Source organism: Oratosquilla oratoria, chromosome 18 (assembly GCF_046742065.1).
Source record: "Oratosquilla oratoria isolate Oo_2021 chromosome 18, ASM4674206v1, whole genome shotgun sequence".
Taxonomy (NCBI): domain Eukaryota; kingdom Metazoa; phylum Arthropoda; class Malacostraca; order Stomatopoda; family Squillidae; genus Oratosquilla; species Oratosquilla oratoria.
In genome coordinates, this window is record NC_134794.1 from 45659196 (window position 1) to 45674195 (window position 15000).

Here is a 15000-nt window from a genome sequence, read left to right on the forward strand (position 1 = left end):
GGGGTCACTTCACAGTTGATTAGGTTTATCTGACACGAAATTAAGTTACTACAGATAATCTAACCCTTTCATGCCTTGGGCGGTTGAAATCGCAACGTGAACGAATATCAAAGGACGACAGCCTACGAGTTCGGTCGAAAGTTCTTGATGTGTTTTCGTCTTGTCCCCGTGGCCCGCTGGTTTCCGATCCTGTCTCGTTGCATCGTAAGCACAGGTTCGAGTTCCTATGGTTACCAGAAACTGTCACTTGTACTGCAACAGGGAGCAAGAATAGTAGTAGCATCAAGAACTGCAACAGAAGCAACAGCAACAGAAACAACAGCAATGGCAAAAGCAGCAACAACAGCAATGGCAAACACAACAACAAAGGCAAAAAGAAAACAGCTGAGGCAAAAACAAAACAACAACAACGGTAAAACAACAACAAAAGGGACAAAAATTAACAATAACAACGGCAAAAGCAACAAAAACAACGGTAAACAATAACAAAAGGGACCAAATCAACAATAACGACAAAATCAACAAAAACAACAACAACGGTAAAACAACAACAAAAGGGACAAAACAACAATAACAACGGCAAAAACAACAAAAACAGCAACGCAAAAACAACAAAAACAACGGTAAAACAACAACAAAAGGGACAAAAACAACAATAACAACGGCAAAAGCAACAAAAACAACAACGGCAAAAACAACAAAAACAACAGCAACAACAAAGACAGCAACAACAAAGGAGTAGTGTTACTCTTCGGTAACAGTAGTAGCATCAGTAAAAAGATAATTCTAAAAAAGAAGGGGGTGGTGGGAAGGACTCGGAGATGTGGGTAGTGCACTAGATCGTAAAATTTCGAAGAGTGTAACGCAAGATCGAACTCGCGATTGAGCCAAAGACAACCTTTTTTGGCTCCGGACCAGATAAGGTGACTAGTTTTGCCCCTTCCCCCCCCCAGCTCCCCCCACCACCACCACACTCCCCCTAACCTCCCCCCCACCTACTCACACACACTGTCTGATTATACCAGTCACTGAAAGACTCTAACCTGGTGCCAGACTCCTCGATATTCATTCAGTTATCTGTTGGCAGATTCTCTTTCTGGCTGGTTGGCTATTTAGCCACTTGGGTGTTTAGCCAGTGGCTTGTCTGACTGATGGGCAAACTGGATGTTTGGCTAGATGTCTGTCCGGCTAGCTGGTTGTCTGGTGAGTTGGCTAGCCAGTTAGTCAGTTGGCTGTCTAGCCAATTGACTGTCTAGTTACTAGTACTGTCTAATTACTTGGCTGTCTGGCTAGTTGGCTGTCTAGTGAGTTGGCTACTTGGCTGATTGGCTGGCTAGCGCCGGATGAGTTTATTCAGTTGAGGGGTGACCTCGGAGTTCACCCGGTAGATACTTAATAAGAATCAGTTGACGCTTGGCTCAGAATCTAGACAAGGAGGCACGGTCGGTTTTTTTATTGAGTGTTGTTTGATAGATTTATGGACCTATGTATACAAAGAGAGAGAGAGAGAGAGGGAGGGAGAGAGAGAGGGAGGGAGGGAGAGAGAGAGAGAGAGAGGGTTGGGGAGAGGAAGAAGATGGGAGAGAGAGAGAGAAAGGGGGAAAGGGAGAGAGAGAGAGAAAGAGAGGGGGGAGAGGGAGAGAGAAAAAGAGAGATGGAGAGAGGAAGAGGGAGGGAGGGAGGGAGAGAGAGAGAGAGAGGGAGAGGGAAAGAGAGAGAGAAAGAGGGAGACAGAAAATAGATGGAGAGAGAAAGAGAGAGGGAGAAGGAGAGAAAGAGAGGGGTAGAGAGAGAGAGAGGTGTCTTTTGGCGTCAACTAAGACATTATCTGAAAGTAGCGTCATTTTATTGAAAGGCTGAAAATGTATTGTTTTTGATTGGAAAATTATTATTTTTTATTTTCTTCCTAAATGTTGGTGATTCGCTACATTGAAATTAAATTACTTTGTCATTCAGACTCCACCCTTTTCTGATGACGTGGACTCAGAAGCCGTTGTGATTGGTCATAGCAATTACCGTGATATAGTCATGCTGGTGTTTGACTCTGACGTCATAACTGTCTAGAAACAGTTTCGAAACAGTGTTGTCAGAGACAGTCCAGAAACAGTGTTGCTAGAGATAGTCCAGAAACACGCAACATTGTTTCAGAGACAATGTATCCGGACGTACGTGAAGGCCACCCTGCACCTGAATGGACTCTTCTGGTTCTTAGTTCTAACCTAGAATGTTGACAAATCGTTCTAGTCATTTCTAGTTGATTTTCTTTCTCGGTGGTCCCTTCCTGAGGTTCAGGACATCCCTAAGGGGTCCCTGAAGATCCCCCATCTTTGCGGTGAGCGGGCGGGGGAGACGGGAGTGGCTCCAATAGACCGATAACGAGCAGTCGATACTGGATGCCGGGTGATTAGGTGAGGAGGAAGAAGAAGAAGAAGAAGAGGATGGAGAAAAAAGAGGAAGAAGAAGAGGAAAAAGAAGATGAGGAAGAAGAAGAAGAAGAGGAAGAGGAAGAAGAAGAGGAAGAAGAAAAAAAGAGGAAGAAAAGGAAGAAGAAAAAAGAAGAGGAAGAAGAAGAAGAAGAGGAAGAGGGAAAAAAGAAGAAGAAGAAGAAGAAGGAGAAGAAGAAGAGGAGGAAGGAGAAGAAGAAGAAGGAGAAGAAGAAGGGGAAAAAGAAGAAGAAAAAGAAAAAGGAGAAGGAGAGGGAGGAGGAGGAGAGGAAGGAGAAGAAGAAGGAGGAGAGGAAGAAGAAGGAGAAGGAGGAGAGAAAGAAGAAGAAGAAGTTCTATTTGGTGTCTAAAGTGCCCCTCTCCCCAGAAGTTTCATCAACAGCACTACATAAATGAATGACTCGAGGACAAGAAGGTGGTCGTGGTAAAGAGCCTACGTCATGAAGCGCGTAGCTGTGGGCGAAGCCATCACCTTTGACATGTGGATTATTGGGGCAGGTAATGGAGTGCGGGATTCGAACTCACAACTACGCGAATGAAAGACCATCACGCTTCTGATGACGCCACCAACTCCCTAAGCCTGTGGATTGTTGGGGGAGACAGCAGTCACTGCTGGGAATCGGAATGGAGTGCGGGATTCGAACCCACAACTAAACGAATGTGAGGACAGGAAGGTTGAGAAGAAACGGCCGGGAACGATTCCCAACGGCGATGGTTTCCTCGGCCGCAGCGAGGCGTCTCCCGGCGTAATCTCTCCTCCCCCCCCCCCCCGTTTCTTTTATTGATGTTCGAGTTGGTCGGATGACTGTTTATTCAGGATCTGCGTTGTGATTGGCCCCCTGATGGACCTGTTCGACGTCTGATTGGCTGATAAGGCAAGTCCGGACCTGACTCTTCATTTGTCCAGATGGCTGATTTGGGTCCGTGCGCGATTGGTGATCTGGTTTGCTGATGAGAGCCCCATCATGCCGGGAGGAGGAGGGAACCATCCCCTGGGCTGAATAAAATCAGTAAAGTTTGGCAGTTGATGTCAGGAGAGTGCTTGTTAGATCGTAAGTAGTTCTCACAGGGTGCACATGTATTGACAGAAGACGCATTTTCAATACTTTTATCAGTGACAATAAATATATCGCCAAAAATTGTATCATTGACATTAAGTGTTCCCTTATCATGAGCTCTCCCGCACTTTCACTACTGACTAGGTATTCTCTAAATATCTTTTGTGTTTGGTACTAACCTTCCTTCCCCCCCACCCTCACCCCCTCGTCTCACAGCTGCATGAAATGGTTCAGCGTCAGACAGAATAAACCCTATCAAGTGGGTCTCATCCGGCTGGTTACCATTTGCATAACAGGCTGATAAGCCAGACGGCTAGATGACAGCAGCATAACTTTACGGCTTGCCTGCCGTCTGGCTGACAGATGGGCTGACTACCTGATGACTTGGCTGATGAATGCGCTGTTTGGCTAATTGTTTGGCTTTGTGCACCTATTACGGGATCATTGCCTTTCTCCCGGGTCGTGTACCTGTCTGTCCCCCCAACCCCCCCGTCCGTCCGCCCGTCTGTCTGTCTGTCTCTTGGTGGCAGACTGGCTGACTAATTCCCTCTTGACTAAGATAGCTCCTGACTGGGTAGTTTTATTTTTTTTTTTTACCGTGTGCGCGTTACATGCGCATGTTTTTTGTCTAAATGTAACTGTATGTACTCCGAGTTTAATGTACAGTAAAAAACAAAGTTTTGAGCCACGCTACAGCCATCACAACGTTAATATAATTTCTTGATTTCTTTGTCGAGTACGAGGTATATTTCCCCTTGTAGTATTTATTTTGTAGTTTGGTAGGTCTCTTGTGTACATAGAAAAAAATACTTGTCAGAAAAAGAATTTAAATTCTGTATCATGAAAAAGTCTGGGTGGTTCAAGACTTTTTATTGTGACTGTGCATGTTATGTTATGCTATGTTATGTTGTTATGCTATGTCATGTTATGCTATGTTAATAGCTTATGTCATGTCATGTTATGCTATGATAATCGCTTATGTCATGTCATGTTATACTACTTTAATCGCTTATGCTATGTCATGTTATGCTATGTTAATCGCTTATGTTATCCTATGTCATACTGTTTTATGTTATGCTATGTTATCCATCTGTATTGCTAATTTTCTCATCCATGGTGTCCCACGATTCGGTGTATCTGTACGGAAAAATGTATTTCTTAATAGCTTCTGAAAACATTGTGTGTTCTAGTGCATTAGTATTAGTGCGTGCGTGAGTGCGCGCGCGCACGTGTGTGTGTGTGCGTGTGTGTGTGTGTGTGTGTGCGTGTGTGTGTGTGTGTGTGTGTGTGCGCGCGCATACGTGTGTGTGTGTATGTGCGCGCGTTGTATTTACATACGTGCACGCATGCCTGTGTGTAGGCGTGTGTGCGTGTGCGGATGTTTGTATTGACCCCCCTCCCCCCCACCAGGGTCGCCGCTACCTGCTGTGGCGCCACGCTCTCTCTCCCCCTAAGAACACAAACACAACAAGAAGTTGCTCAGTTCAAGTCGTTCCCAGAAGTCGTCCCGGACGATTGGCCCGGAGTCACTCGGGAGGAAAGAGTCTTCCCGGACCACAATGGACCTCCCGGCCCAGAAAAGGCCTCGTCTGAGGCTCGGCTTAGGCCGTCGCGAAAGCCAAGCTTTTGGTGGGACCGATGTCGTTAACTAGTGTGTGCACGTGTGTGTGTGTGTGTGTGTGTGTGTGTGTGTGTGTGTGTGTGTGTGTGTGTGTGTGTGTGTGTGTGTGTGTGTGTGTGTGTGTGTGTGTGTGTGTGTGTGTGTGTGTGTGTGTGTGTGTGTGTGTGTGTGTGTGTGTGTGTGTGTATGTATGTGCACGTGTGCGTACGTATGTGTTCGTGTGTGTACATGCGTTCACGTGTGTGTGTGTGCGCACGTGTATGTACGTGTATGCACGTGTGTGTACGTATGTGTACGTGTCTGTCCGCCTGTGTCTCTGCCTATCTGTTTCTGTCCGTCTGTCTGTCTTTCTACCTATCTGTCTATCTCTGTGATTGGTTGGACGCCATGAGACGGTAAATGTATGGAAGTACAGACACAAAGTGGAGAGATAAGTGTTGCTGTTGTTGTTGTTGTTGTTGTTGCTGCTGCTGTTGCTATTGCTGCTGCTGTTGCTATTGCTGCTGCTGTTGCTATAGCTGCTGCTGTTGTTGCTGCTTCTGTTGTTGTTGTTGCTGCTGCTGTTGTGGCTGTTATTGTTGCTGCTGCTGTTGTTGCTGTTATTGTTGTTGTTGTTGTTACTATTGTTGTTGTTGTTGTTGGTAGGTGGCAGATGATGGATGACGGGTAGTAATGGTGACAAAGACGACGACGACGACGACAACACCAACCCTAACACTCAAAAAAGAAAATCGACTAAATCATTTCAAATAATCCCTTTCATTAAAAGCCAAATGGACATTGTTCTGCCTAACGACACGGGGCTTTATTGAGCCGGGCAAAAAGTTGTGGGTGGTTAAGAGTTGACAACACTGACGACGAGTCTCGTTGACGTTGTTGTTGAAGCGCCGAGGGGCGACGGAGTCTGGGATGGTAAAGGCACGTCATCAGCCGAGCTCCACAGGCGAACCAGTGAGTGAATGAGAGAGAGAGAAAGAGAGAGAGAGGGAGAGAGAGAGAGAGGGAGAGAGAAAGAGAGAGAGAGAAAGAGATAGAGAGAGTCTACTAAGACGCCAGGAAATGCTAGTGGTCGTGGTGATGATGACGATGATGGTGATGATGATGATGGTGGTGGTTAGGGTGTTGGTGTAGTGGTTAGGGTGTTGTGGTAATGGTGATTAGTGTTTTGTAATTATAGTGATTACGATGGCGGTAGTTGTGGTAGAGAGAGTTAAACCGATTCAGCATTTTATTTTTATTTATTTATTTTATTATTTATTTATTTATTCATCTATTTATTCATTTATTTATTTATTTATTCATTCATTTTATTTTATCTTTTCTTTTTGAGTGGATAATAGTATTGAGTCTTAAAAGCACGCAGCTGCGTGATTCGGGTCTGTAGGGAAGTTACCAAAGTCCTTAGATATCGATTGCACAAAATTTAAGCAGTCGGGACTCCATGCGAGGAGGGGCGTGAAGGAAGGAAAGGGAAAGGGAGAAGAGGGAAACGAAAGGGAAGGGGAAGGGGGAAGAGAAAAGGGAAAGGAAGTAGAAAAGGGAAAAGGGAGAGGAAGGGTGAAAAAAAGGAAAATAGGAAGAGGGGGAGAGAAAAGAAGACAACTATAACCACAGAAGAAAAAAAAAAATAGAAAATTTGTTAAGTAAAAAAAAAAAAAAAAAAATGCTCCGGAGAGTAGGATGGAGTTAGAGTTCTCTTCAAGCGAATAGGATCACCTGGCGACAGGTAGAACAGACGACCAACATCATAGAATGGAAGGAAAGGGAATTTGTGAGGCTGGGCCGGGTTTCCGGAGGGACCAGTGACGAACCCCCCCTTCCCCCCTTCCCCCCTTTCCCCCTGCCTCCCCCGCCCACAGGAATGTTTACGAAAACACACCTGCAAAGGAATACAATGGAAAGCAAACCAGCAGGGGACCTGGTTCTTCATAGGGAGGGCGACAAAAGGGGTGGAAGGCCTAGAAACACAGAGGAAAACTTGATCAGTTAGTAGAACTCGAACATTCATACGTACATACTTGTGTACATGCACGTACATACACACACACACACACACACACACACACACACACACACATATATATATATATATATATATATATATATATATATATATATATCAGATAGAAATACTCGCAGAAACTTCAAATTGTAATAAGTTTTTTGGTTGGCTATCATAATCGAGAGATAAATGTATATATATATATATGTATATATATGTATTATGTATATATATATATATATATATATATATATATATATATATATATATGTATGTATATATATATATACCAGCGCTTCTATACTTTGAGGGACAATATCGCACCAACGAGATGGAATCACAGAATTTTGTGTTCATCTGGTCCGTAGGGGCTAATTCCTCCGTATTAGGAGTAATATTAAGAAAGAAATTAAAATTAATAAAAGAGCCTAGTATTCGTCAATATTAATCCATCTTGTGTTGGCTGGATCCTCAAAGGATTTTTTCTTAATCTTTAAGTGTTTCAGACTTGTCAGGTTAGCCACAATGCATAGACGAAGGCGCCATCTATGATTTGGCGGGAGAAACTCAAAGTTGTCGTCGGACTTTGTATCCTGGTGGGTGAGAGGGTCGTGGTATGGAGTGTCGGCTGGGTAAAAAAAAATAAATAAAAAAAAATAGAAAAAAAAGAGGAAGAAGAAAAGAATAGGTGAGGTGATGGACTGCAGTCGTACCTCATCAGATAAAAAGACAACTGTCAGAACCGAGGTGGAAGTGGGGGGGTGGAGGGGAGTGGAGAGATTAGGGTTGGAGTGGAGTGGGTGACCAGCTTCCCCGTTTTCCCTTTTCCTCTCCTCTCACAGCCAAGACCTGTCGACCACAGAGAAGGGACCACACCAATAAAACACATTCTCTACGCGTGTGAGGTCAGGAGAAGAAGGGCACCCCCCACCCCCACCACCAGGAGACGCTCAGCTTTTCCTGACGCCGTTGAGAATCAAACTCGGGGATCCAGCGGAAGTCGAAACCAGGGCGTCACAACTGCGCATCTTTTGGCTGTCGTAACTGTGAGGGCAAAGGTGGGCTCCTTTTCATTCAATTTATTTTCTATTCAAAATCATGTCTGACAGAAAAATATTTATTTGTATATTTACGTATTTATTCATTTGTTTATTTGCATATGTATTCGTTTGTTCATATATTCATCTACCACATACTGACCTATTCATTTGTTTGCCAATTTCTCTATTTATTTGTTTATTAACTACTCAACTCTATTCGTTTTTGAATAAAAGTCAGTGGAAATCTAAAAAAAAATTATCCTTTGGAACTTAGCGCCTCATTTCACCAAAATCATGTAAATCACACATCACCCACCTCTCTTTGCTTCTCTTCGAATCTCTTTGCTTCGCTTTGCCTCGCTTCTTTTCGCTTTGCTTTGCTTCTCTTCGCTTTGCTTCGTTTCTCTTCGCTTTGTTTTGCTTCTCTTCGCTTTGCTTCGTTTCTCTTCACTTTGCTTCGCTTCTCTTCGCTTTGCTTCGTTTCTCTTCGCTTTGCTTCACTTCTCTTCGCTTTGCTTCGCTTCTCTTTGTTTCGTTTCTTTCCGCTTTGCTTTGCTTCTCTTCGCTTTGCTTCGCTTCTCTTCGCTTTGCTTCGTTTCTCTTCGCTTTGCTTCTCTTTTCTATGGCTCTGGCCTACATGATACCTTGCAAGGTGAAGAATAATGGAGAGATGTGTGTGTTTCTTGTTTAACTTTTCTATTTTTTATTTGTTGTCATTGTTATTGTTGTTGTTATAATTATATACATAACATCGAATTAGATAAATGATAAAATGAAATTAAAATAAGTTAAAATGAAATGAGATTAAGTTAGAATTTAATCAGATCAACTTAAACTACATTCACATTATGAAACAGAATTAGGTTACATTGGATGAAATCAGTCTAATTTTTTACTTAATTAGATCAAATGAAATTCGCATCGTGGGAGTGTATGCACACGTGACCTTATTTCTGTAAGAAATAAACGCAATCGAGAATAAAAAAGCTGTCCTAGGTTAAACGAGGTCAAGAAGAAGTGGTAACCGAATTTGATAGTTTGGAGATTGACGAAGTTGCCCAGCAACGCACACGCACACACACACACACACACACACACACACACACACACACACACACACACACACACACACACACACACACATACATACACACACACGCATACACGCACACACACACACACACACACACACACACACACACACACACACACACACACACACACACACACACACACACACACACGTACATACGCACAAAAGGAGTTGTGTGTGTGTGTGTGTGTGTGTGTGTGTGTGTGTGTGTGTGTGTGTGTGTGTGTGTGTGTGTGTGTGTGTGTGTGTGTGTATGTGTGTGTGTGTGTGTGTGTGTGTGTGTGTGTGTGTGTGTGTGTGTGTGTGTGTGTGTGTGTGTGTGTGTGTGTGTGTGTGTGTGCTCGCGCGCGCAAGGTCATAGCATTACCCTATATACGAGTTGTGAGCTTTCATCCGGGATGGTAATAAATGTCGATCACGAATCCAGCACGTGATCTAAGACCGTAATGAATCTCAAAGAGGAAGAGAAGTTGAGAGCGTGACCACATGATCCAGTCCCCCTTCACCCTACCCCTATGTCCTCAAGCTCCAATTTTGTCGCTGTTAGTGTGAAAATGAACTCTTCATTAAACCGAAAACGCGTATTTAGTATGTTTTTACTCCAAGGATTATTTATTTCGATCAAATTAAATTGTTTTTTATTATCATCATCATTATCATTATCATCATTGCAGTATATTTAACGTCAGACTCATTGTCATTAACATTAGGAGGATGTTATTTTCCATGGTTATTACAAATATTGTATTTCTAGCTATAGAAGTTACTGTAGATTTATTGTCATGAATATCACACACACAAAAAACAAACACATACATACACGCGCGCTCGCACACATGCACTCACACAATACACACACACACACACACACACACACACACACAGACAGACACACACACACACACACACACACACACACACACACACACACACACACACACACACACACACACACACACACACACACACACACACACACGACAACAACATCCACCGGATGGTGGATAGTGGCTGGTGGTGGTGGACAAAGCGTAGAAGAGAGTTGATGAAGGAGACAGAAGATATGGAGGGGGAGAAGAGTGAGTGCGTGTGTGTGTGTGGGGGGGGGAGGTTGGAAGTGGCGGGGGCTTCAAGAATGCTGCGGTGACCAAGACTTCAGAGTGTCTGGGAGGGGCGAACCGCAGGAGGCCGCCAGCCGCGCGGAATACGCAATGGCCGCCGCAGCCGCAGGGAGGTGTGTGGGGGGGGGGGAGAGGAAGGGGGGGGGAGTTACAGATGGTGCTGGTGGTGGTGAGGCAGAGGGTGGTGATGGAGACGAAGGGAACCAGGTGGTTGACGGTGTGGTGATGGATTGGGGAAGCGAGATGGATGAGGGAGAGAGGTACAAGGTAGGTGGTGTTGGAGATGGTTAAAGGAGATAGGAGGACGTGGGGGAGGGGGAAAAGATGGTGTTGGGGGACCACGGGTGTGGTGATGGATGGAACGGAGGGTGAGAGGACGAGGAGAAGATTGAGGGAGATGGAGTTGATGGGCCAGATGCTTGATGTAGATAGGAAAGTAGGTGGTACACGTATTATTTGGTCGCCGACTTCGACCAGCGCCTCTATCAAGAGGTTAAGGACACTAGATGGAGGAACACTAGAAGTAGGACACTAGAAGTTAGAAATGATCGGCATTCTCTTCTGAGTGGAGAATAGTCTCCTGTCATAAAGAAACACTACGTGACCGTGGTCCGTAGGGGAGAGAGATGGAAAACTGAGGGAGAGGTACAGTCGTGCATAAAACTACCTTTTCGATTGTTCGTGAGAGAGTACGACTCTAGTTGACAATTCTAATGTAAATAATGATAATAATAATAATAATTAATAATAATAATAATAATAATAATAATAATAGTAATAATAATAAATAGAAAAATAAGTCTATGGGGAAAACTGCATGTCTCTTTGCCCTATCGTAGTGTAATAAATTTTAGGATAGGTGACTGCAATGTACGCTTTCGCCATCATAGTACCCCTGTGTAAAGTGAATTTATTTTATTTTTAATCTATTTATTCATTTACTTATCTATCTATCTACTTATCTATTTATCTCTTTAATTGATTTTATCCAATCATTTTTTACCCTGTATAGAGTAAATTTATTTTTCATTTGTTTATTCATTCATTTACTATCTATTTATATATTCAATTCCATTCGTACTCTATACCGACCAAAAGGTCTTCTTCTACCAGTGTTGCACGTCCAGAGGAGAGAAAGAAGGACGAAGCTTTCCAATTTGAAGAGGTGAAGTTATGTCGCTCTCCGACCCAACCTGAAGCACCTCGGTATACAGGTCTGAGACCTCTTGGTGGTGGGTCATTTCGAAATTTTTCTTCTTTGCTGAAGAGGTGAAGTTGGGTCGCTCTCCGACCCAACCTGAGGCACTTCGTATCCAAGTCTGAGACCTCTTGGGTCTTTTCGAAATTCTTCTCCTACTTTGCTGAAGAGATGAAGTTGGGTCGCTCTCCGACCCAACTTGAGGCACTTCGGCATCCAAGTCTGAGACCTCTTGGGTCTTTTCGAAATTCTTCTCCTTTGTAGAAAAGGTGAAGGTAGGTCGCTCTCCGACCCAACCTGAGGCACCTCGGCATCCAAGTCTGAGACCTCTTGGGTCTTTTCGAAATTCTTCTCCTTCTTTGCAGAAAAGGTGAAGTTGGGTCGCTCTCCGACCCAACTTGAGGCACCTCGACTTTGAAGTCGCAGACCCTCTTGGGCCATTTCGAAATTCTTCTTTGCTGGAGAACATAAAAACATAAAAATGGAGGAGACAACAACAGGCCATAAGGTCTACACTAGGCATTATCTTGTCCATTACCACCTATCATCCCCATCCTTAAAGTTGTCTAACCTTCTCTTCAAACAACCAATAGTTTATGTGCTCACTGCATGGTTACTAAGTCTATTCCATTTGTTATCCACTCTATTGGTCAATTTGGGTCGTTCTCCGACTTAAATTGAGGCACCTCGACTTCGAAGTCGGAGACCTTTTCGGCCATTTCGAAATTCTTCTTTTTTGGGTCTCTTCGTCTTGCGATTAGAAAGAAAAAGTTAGTATAATGTTTACTGTAGCACAATTAAAAATGCCTCTGCTCTAACAGCTGTTGGTGGAAGTGCAGCTGCTCCACCTGCTACTAGTGTAATTGCTCCCACTCATTCTACTCCCATTGCTGGTGGTATAAGTGCAGCTGTTGGTGCACCGTTTCCGGCGGCTGCTACTGTAGCCTCAGTATCACCACCAGCAACGGGAGCAGCTGCTCGAAATCCTGCTGTTGCTGTTTCGTCGTCTGCTTTTAATGATAACTTAGATTCCGGAAGAGCAGAGTAATCAGGTACAGGAACACCTTCTCCTGCTTTCCCCTATTGCTCCATGGACTGCTCATGATGCATCAGCGACTGGAGCAGCTGACGGAGTGGAAATAGGAGCAGTGACTTTCTCTGCTCAATCTCCTACTCCTGCTACAGTTGCACATGTAGCAGTTGCTGCTCTTGTTAAATCTGCCATTTCTATTCAGATTACTACCCTTTCTATTGCTCTATCTGCCTCGCTTTCTCCATTGACTGCTCCTCCGTCAACGTCTGCTACTTCTGCTCACGCAGGATTAGGAACAACATCAGGAACAGCAGATGGAATACTTCGCGTTGTTATTGGTTCGTCTGCCGTTTTCGCTGTTATTTTGTCGCTGGTGCTGCTGTTCCAGCGGTAACGAGAGCGACAACAGCCGCGTCAATAGCAGTTTACGGTAACAAACAGAAACGACGACAAAAGGAAACAGTAATAACAATAAAATAGTAACGTACATATTATGCGTGCGTGTGTGTGTGTGTGTGTGTGTGTGTGTGTGTGTGTGTGTGTGTGTGTGTGTGTGTGTGTGTGTACGTGTGTGTGTGTGTAAGTGTGTGTGTGTGTGTGTAAGTGTGTGTGTGTGTGTGTGTGTGTGTGTGTGTGTGTGTGTGTGTGTGTGTGTGTGTGTGTGTGTGTGTGTGTGTGTGTGTGTGTGTGTGTGTGTGTGTGTGTGTGTGTGTGTGTGTGTGTGTGTGTGTGTGTGTGTGTGCGCGCATATGCCAACTTGCATAGTTTGAAGCAATGCAATACTGTTTAGAGAGGACGCCTTCGAGCCGTTCCGTGGGCTCGTCGTGTAAGTTTAGACTCATGAAGACCCCGCCGCCGCCCTATTGGCTTGAAACCTGTGCTGTAACCAGACTCTTCCGTTTCGAGTCCAAGGCGGGAGTGACGAAGCGCACTTTGCTTCCTTCCTTCCTAAACACTTTCCTCGCAGCTCCATCCGGATCACAGCCGCCGAATGTCAGTTCTGACACGGTCCCCGGCCCGAGTTCCCGGCCCCGGCCCCGGTTCACAGTCCCCAGCACCCGGCCCCCGGCCCCGGCACACGACCCCCGGCCCCGACCCCCTGTCCCCGTCCCCGGGCCCGGCCCCAGGCCCCGGCCCCGTCTCCCGTCTCCCGGCCCCCTTCCCCAGCCCCCAGTCCACGACCCCGGCTCCCAGTCACCGGCCACCGACCCCAGCCCCCGGCCATGGCCCCAGGCCCTCAATCCACGACCCCGGCTCCCAGTCCCCGGCCCCCGGCCCCGGTCCCGGTTCCCAGTCCCCAGCACCCGGCCCCGGTCCCGGTTCCCAGTCCCCAGCACCCGGCCCCCGGCCCTGGCCCCAGGCCCTAGCCCCCGGCCCCGGCCCCGGCCCCGGTTCCCAGTCCCCAGCACCCGGCCCCCAGTCCCCGGCCCTGACCCCGGCCCCGGTCCTGGTTCCCAGTCCCCAGTACCCGGCCCCCGGCCCCCGGCCCTCGGCCCCTGGCCCCTGGCCCCCGGCCCCCAAGTCCCTGGTTCACAGTACCTGGCCCCTAAGTCCCCGGCTCCCAGTCCCCGGTTCCCAGTCCCCAACTCCCAGTCCCTGGCTCCCAGTCCCCGGCCCCTAAGCCCCCGGCCCCCAATCCCCGGTTCCCAGCTCCCAGTCCCCGGCCCCGGCCCTCGGCCCTCCTCCCCAGCCCGGTCCCCGGCCCCCAGTCCCCAGCCCCGGTCACTTGCGGCCCTCTCTTCAGGCTAGACTGCTCCCGCAACCTCCTCCCACCCCGAGCTTGAAAAAAACCAGCGGCGTTAGCCATTACAAGATCCAACATCAAACGGGTCATGGCACAATGCGTGCGTGCGTGCGCGCGCTCAAGTGAACATTTGTTCGAATATAGAATATTTACAACAGGATGAAAGTACACTTAAAAGTAGGTGACGAAACAAAGAAAGACATGTAAAGGTGGTGAGGGTGGAAAATTTAGTGGAAACAGTGGGATTTCATAAGAGCGATTTGCGTACATTTCAATAGCAATATAGCAACTGTTACCTGCTCCAACAGTGAGCAGAGGTGATGGCTTCGGCCGCAGCTACTGAGCTCATCCTGGCGTAGGCTGCTCACCTCCTTCCCAAACTATTACCACAAGGCTTTCATAAAAATTTTCCTTAAAGTCTAATTCCTTTTCACATGTTTATCTTATGTTTTAGTAACGTTATTTCTTCGCGACACAGATGTGAGTTTCTCAAACAGACTACCTTCATGCCCTAGTCCTTCTATATTACTACTGAAATATTCACAATTCGCTCTCACGTAATTTCATCCAAAGGGTTTTCGTCGTGAGGGACTCTCACTGTGTGTAGGAGAAGGGAGAGTCGGGCGACAAATCGTACGTCTCCGCA

At 46.0% G+C, this 15000-nt stretch overlaps 1 protein-coding gene across 1 annotated transcript in view; it reads right to left on the bottom strand.

Moving 5' to 3' along the window:
• Window positions 1-15000, bottom strand: part of fj (four-jointed box kinase) — a 264854-nt gene that overhangs the window by 116274 nt on the left and 133580 nt on the right. The gene's annotated exons all lie outside the window — the stretch shown is intronic.